The sequence below is a fragment of the Nestor notabilis genome, unplaced genomic scaffold (assembly GCF_000696875.1).
Source record: "Nestor notabilis isolate BGI_N333 unplaced genomic scaffold, ASM69687v1 scaffold5977, whole genome shotgun sequence".
Taxonomy (NCBI): domain Eukaryota; kingdom Metazoa; phylum Chordata; class Aves; order Psittaciformes; family Psittacidae; genus Nestor; species Nestor notabilis.
Genome location: NW_009935005.1, coordinates 37,185 through 44,177, shown reverse-complemented (window position 1 = coordinate 44,177; position 6,993 = coordinate 37,185).

The window sequence follows — 6,993 nt, the reverse complement described above, 5'->3', positions numbered from 1 at the left end:
TTTGCAAATCTGCGTTGGAAGAGTTGGGAGAATGTCTGTCACCTGTATGCTTATGCTGTAGGTGTGTTTTCAATGATCTGCTTGTAGGTTGCCCCTATTCCTCTGGTGCTTTGTGCTGCAAAGTAAATAAGTAACAGGTGTCATTTCTGGAATGGTTTCTAATGGCTCTAGATTTGATGATGAACAGCGATAAGTGTCAGAGAAATCAGTTTTAAGGATTTCCTCTGCTGATCATGCAGTGTTAATAAAAGTGGGACTGTGAAGTGCTTCCTTGGGTGTGAGATGGGGCCTGTAATGATCAAAAGGTTATTTACCTCTCTATATTGGAGACAGGGACATCTTTCAGGCAGGAACAGGCAGACAGGCTTGTCATCATAGACAGATGAGGACAGTTTTCACTGGATCAGTTGCTCAAAGCCCCATTCAACCTGACTTGAACCACAGCAGGTGCCCAGATGGGCTTGTTCAGAAAAGTTGTGAATCACTGGGTTTAAGGCAGGGGAAATTGGTGATTTCAATCCTGTGACTTCTAATAGGTATTACTGGCAGACACTTTTCTATGTTCTTTTATTTCCACCAAATATCAGGCCCTGATAATACAGTGTGAACTTGGCAGATTTTATTTTTTTTTATGTAGTCACAGCTGATACAATAATTGCAAACATTTTGAGTATTTCACAATTTATCAAAAGCTAGGACAATAAAACTGTCAATTTAGTCTTCTTAGTCATATTTGGGAAAATACAGATATCTATTATACTAGTACAAGGTGAAAAAGATAATTTTCTTTTGAATTTATTATCTGTTGTCAATGACCAAAGAGTGGATTGCACCAGAATACTACATTTATCTTTGTCTACAGATTATCATGAAATAGCTCATAGAAGTTAATCTTTTTTTTGCTGATCTTCAAGAATCTTGTATGCTTAATTGCTGAAAGTTGTTTCTCATTGTGCATAGCAGTAACATCCTTTAAACTGGGCTCTGAATCGGGTAAATTGGTTGCAGAATGTATTTCCCTGGTTTGATTCTAATATTCTCAATAGTAATGTTTCATTAATAACTATCAACATTTCAATATTTTTCAACAACTCAGTGTGGTATAGCGTTTTACTGCTGTCTCTTACTCATATATCAGCTGGCAGTTGATACCAGTCAGTGCAACCTTGATTTTGAAATTCTAAATTTAAATATGGAAGGCATAACATTTTCAGTGGAAATAAAGTGATTATGAAATGAAATTACTATTTCATATTTGCATGTCCTTTTTCATTCTGCTGATTTTATTTTGTTTTACAGGATACTATTGTATCTGTTATTTGTCTGTCATTTCCCCTGTGGGTGCAAGGGTAGCATTACCTTTGGGGTTTTGTTTTTGGTAACTTAATCTAATCCAGTTTTTTGTTCAAAAGTGAGTGAATAAGAAAAGTGAATAAAAACATGAGCTGTGTTTCCAGCTGTCCTTTGAAATCTTCAGTGTTGTGGGCTTTCTGTGGGTTTGTGCAAGTTGTGAATGGTTTCCTGTTGTATTCTTGCCAACTACTTGTACTGTCAGATAAATTTTAATGCAGACCTGTCTCAGAACATAGACCCAAATAAAATAGAAAGCGAAGAAGAAAAAGAGATGAGGGAGAACAAATACTTCAGAAAATATAAAGGCTTTTCGATTCAAGCCCCAGAGAAAACTACTGCTAAAGCTGCCTTGAAGTTCCATTGTTCTGATTTGCAATCATATGAATGTCTGAAAATGCCTGATAAAGACTAAGAGAATTAACATTGTTTACAGAAAACACTGGTCACAGGGAAAAATTCTTTTTTTAAAAGAATTACATCCCAGAACAAAACAGATGGAGTATAAGAAATGCAGGGCTTGTTTATGTGGGGAGGAGACCTTTGGTCTCCTGGAGTAATGGTTGGACTTAATGATCTTAAAGGTTTTTTCCAACCAACTTCGTTCTATGATTCTGTGATCCTAGTCTCACCATGACATTTAGTTCGTATTCAAGCAACCTTTTTTCCAAATTTCTTTCACAATCTTTTTTTTCCCTTTGACTTTTACTTGTGGTATAATTAAATTCTGTAGTGAAGTAGGCCTGGCTGTTAGGAAGTGCAAGAAAACTAAAGGAAATGCTTCGTATCTCTTTATCTCAGCCACTGGTCTAATAGTGGAAATAGTTGGGTTAACACTTGGATTAAAAACAATGATGAAGGGAATGCCTGTTTTTCTTTTTTGTGATAAATTTGTTATAAGGAAAAAGGCCATCAATGCTTCCTCTCATTCCGTTACATCCACTCTACCTGGTATGCTGTTTGTAATCTGTTACCGTGTTCTGCATGATCCTACATCACCGTTCAGCTAATATATCTATATTTCTTGTATATGTTTTCTGCTTCAGCCAGAGAGGTTTCTTTGAATCATTAACACATTTTGATTTATCTGTACCCTCCTGGCACCTTGCTTGATGGGCATTCTTGTGAATATTCCATAGCTACAGTGTTAAAGAGAAGGCACAAGCTTACATTAATGTTTGTATTTATAAAAAGTACTGGGTTTTGTAAATTCACAGAAATGTGCACAAATGCAAGTGAATGTTTAGCATTACTGTGCTGTATTAATTGAATTGGTCAGGATGGCATATGCAGATGACAGGATTCATTCCCTTGTATTTCCTGTATTTTTGTTTGTAGATCATGTTGCTTTTTAACAGTAAAGTTGGAGTTGAATGTAGCTGTGATTTATTTATTTTTTAATATGTATATCATCAATAATAAAATACTGTAGAAAGAGGAGGAAACTATCTAAATCTAAGTTTGATCAACAGTTCCAGCTTGATACAAAATTTTAGTAAAGTCAAGTGCTGTGTTCAGTAGGTTTTGCTTCAAAATACTGATTTAAATTCAATCTAAAAATAAATGTTACAATCTATACAAATAGTTATTGCATGTATTCTATTTGTCTTATAATTTAGGCTTTTTAAAAAGTTACTTGGCATATAGACCTGCTAATTCCAAGTTGGTAATTAGTTTCCAGGTTTGGTCTGTTGCAGATTTCTGCCTCTTGTATGTCAGTTTGTGTTCCCATACATTTGTAAAGATCTGTTCTCTTGTTCAACTATGAAAGTACTTTAATCTGTATAAAAATTATGTAACTGATTAATTACTAATTTATAACTGAGGCCAGGTTGCAATTTCTTCAGAAAAAGCTTGCTATCATTTTTATCTTGGAATGACCTATCTAAATAGATCGCCCAGGACTAAAGGTCAGATAATGTTTTTTCAGATGTTACCAGTATCCTGGAAACTTAAAAGCCTAGGTAGTGATAAGGCATAAATGTGATTCAAATATTTTAGCTGTGGTCAAAACAAGATCTTTTTTACAAACAGATTAGTAAGCACTTTTGTTTTTGTCTAATATTCTTACTACTTGACAGTTTTTATACGAACTGGTTTACAAACTTAGGAAATCAACGATGCTTCTATTTCCTTATGTCATAAATACATCTACTTATGCCTGTTTATTTAAGGGTGCAGTTTATATAATCAGATGTTATACTACCTTAGTGGGTGAGGGGAAAGAAAAAGGGCAGTCCATGATGATGATAAAGATTGTAAAGAGCGAACTTTTAGCTGGAAGTAGGTTAGCAAGGCTTTGTCATGAGGATTAAGTATCTCTTGCATGTCTGCTTTGGTTGTCATCTCCTCTGACATCACCATCATGGTGTCAAGTATTCTAGCATATTTTTTCTTTTTCCTTCTTATGCTCTCATGTTCAGTGGGAAGAAGATAGTGAACTTTGCCAATGCAGTTGACAGCCTCAAAATCTCTTGTAGCAGCACAGCATTTCATTTTAGGCTGTTGAACTGAAAGGAATAATTGGTATTGAACTCTCATCTCAATTTTAAAGGCTTATTCTGCTTCTGTGGCTTCTTAATGGATGTCGTGAGTAAACAGGTTTTTTTCCGATATGTATGAAAGTTCAATTATATACTGGAGGTGCTAAATCCTTTTGAACCTGACAGGTGAACCTTTACAAGAGCATCCTGCCATACATCCCTGTGATGATGTATGCTGATGCAATTTTCCATTTTCAGGGTGTTTGCACAAAGACATAGAATGGATTTGGGAATTTTGCCTTGATATCACTATAGCCTGAGCCAGGTTTTACTGATCGCTCCCAGTCTGTATCCATTTGCAGAAGAGCAGCTGAGCCTCACTAGGAAATTAGACAGGCACAGAAAGACGACTCAGATTACACTAATGAGCCCATTAAATGGGGCACAGGGAGTCTGTCTGGCCAGAATGAGGAACTGAAAGGGGTCTGGCTGTGCTGCTTGCTTTACGACTTTTACATTCTGTAGCCAGTTTTTACCTTCTGTATACTTACTGGGGTGGGGTGGGGGGGAGGTAGTCGCTTTTTTCTCTCCCTCCTTCTCTGATGTATTATTCTCTTATTTGCAAAAGAAAAAAAAAATCTTTACCAACATTTGAGGGAGAAAACCTGATGCAGTTGATGTTTGCAGGCTATAAAGCTCACGACAAAGCACGTTTGCTTTCTAAAATCTTTCAAGTGATATGTCTGCTCAGTTACGGTCTCTGTCAGCAACCGTGTATGTTTTAAGGATTTGAAAACATTAATTTTTACTGTTTCAAATCCAGTGAAACATAGGTTTGGGTTCTGCAGTATGTTATTAGCTTGTTTCTTGTTAGTTTTTGTCACATTTTCTCTGTTGTTGTTTGTTTTATAAAAATCATTATTATTATTCAAGAGGACTTTACTAATATAAAAAAGTCTTCTGTTTTCAAACCTCGATTTAGCATGGCTTAAAGAGTACATTCTCTTTCAGCTCCTAATTAATTTTCGTTGTTCAGAAGGGGAGATTTCAGCTGTATTTTTTGGGATCTGTGCTGATTTGACATCATTTGTTGCTGTTGCTTTACAGTGGTGACGTGTTAGTGATCGCCCAACACTTAAGCACAAAACCAGAAAGGAGAATTTGGTAGCAGACCAGCAAAAGCCTGCAGCAAATATTCCAGAGCTCTGCCTGGTAGAACACAAGCTAGAAAGCTGGAGGTGCAGATGGTGCTGAGGACTAATAGGGAGCTGGTGAAAGAATCCTGGGCTTGCATGAGGAGTAGGTTGGAATATGATGCGTGGAGGATTTACCAAGGCACCTTGAGAGATCCTGGAGAAACCTAGTGGAGGGGCATGGGGAAACAACCTGGAACAGAGCCCTTAAACCTACTGAGTTCTTACTGTAGATGATACAAGGTGGGTAGCCTTAGCCTCATTTTAAACTGGTGTTTGGACTACCTGTCTTCCAAAGGAGCCTCCCAAACTATATTTTTCTTTGATTTCTGTAATCTTATTTTACATAACTGATTATAAATACACTACCAAAACTTTCATCAGAAATTGACTTACCACCACTACTTGAAATAAGCTAAATCTTTCTATTAAGACATGACATGTATGTTCCCTGCGTGGAAAAACATAATCCAATAGTTTAACTTCCGTGAAACCAGTCATAATTCACAGTAATGCTTTCTGCATTAATGGAAATTTCATTGATGTAATTTGATGTTGGTACAGTCAGAGGGATCCCAATACATTGACTTTAATCTGATGGAGGTAAGGCATTCAAGATTATTTTATTTTAAAATAATGCTTACAGTAAAGCTATCAGAATGATCAAACTGAACCATGTATCAGTCTAAAGTCTAAAACATTTATAGCAAGCGCTATACCTGCATGAGTTTGAATAAATCACTTGGAGATGTTTCTGCAGTGTCTGAGTATTGTATACAAATTTTGAGTAATTACATGGAGCATTCTGATGCACATGGCTAAATATATGACTTTTTAATTCTATGCTTATAAGAGCCAAACTAATGAAAAGCCCTATGTACATGGATGTGTGCAGTTTCTTGGCTGTGCACAGTGCTTACGTACTTTGAAATATTGTGTGCATATAATTTATTTATTACTGCATTAATAATTCATTAATACTAAATTATGAGGTCTGAACAAATTGTGGAGCACTTCTGATTTGCTGCTGAGGCAGTCTCTGGATAGTAAATGAACTTCGAGAGGATATATTTTAATGGATCAGCAGTGGATTCAATATGAAAATTCTAGCACTTGGCTATGAAAAGGCAAAAGAAACTCTCAGTTTCTTTTCTACCTTGCAGCTGTGGATTCTTTAACTTGTACTTGAAAATATCTTTAAAAGGAGGATTATCTGTTTCTTTTTATGAGAGAGAGAACTGAAAGTGAAACTGTTGTTGGGTTGTTTGATTTTTCTCTCAAAAGCTTAGTATAAGTTATTTCTCTAGTAAATGGTTTGTGTCTTTTGTAGCTATGACTGATAATTCCAAGAATTATCCTCCTTCCTAAGAACGAATAAATTTCAAGAAATTCAGTGAGTTGTCTTCAAAAAACCAGAAGTTCATCTTGGTGTATCCTAGTAACTACTGACAGCAGTTCTGTCACATGTGGGGATTCCCGCAAGCACCGACGCAGAGGCTCAGCCATATGCCTTCAAGAATTCTTTCATATAGCACTCTTCAGAGAACAAGTAATATATGTTGAGGCATTTTGCTTCTATTCTGGCTCCTCCTCTGTAATGTCTTGTTTATCTAATGGTTGGTAAGAATGACCAATGAGTAAATTTAGGTTGTCTTCCAGTGTCACGGGCATAGCTTTGTAGATATTAGTATGATAATAATATATTGTTAACAATGTGAGTAATATGTCTTTTATAAACAAAATCGAGAAAAGCTGTATCGTTGTTTTAGTCAGCTCTGTGGACCCCAATGAATTTTTGACAATAAGGAGAGAAATATATTTGATCATAAAAGGATATAGCCATTAGCAGTATAATGTATAACAAGGAAAAAATACGTAAAAAAAAAAATTAAGTTATTGAAAACTCATACGATGTTTGATGTAATGGGATATAGTTATACCAGTGTATCATATGGATTACCTTGAAA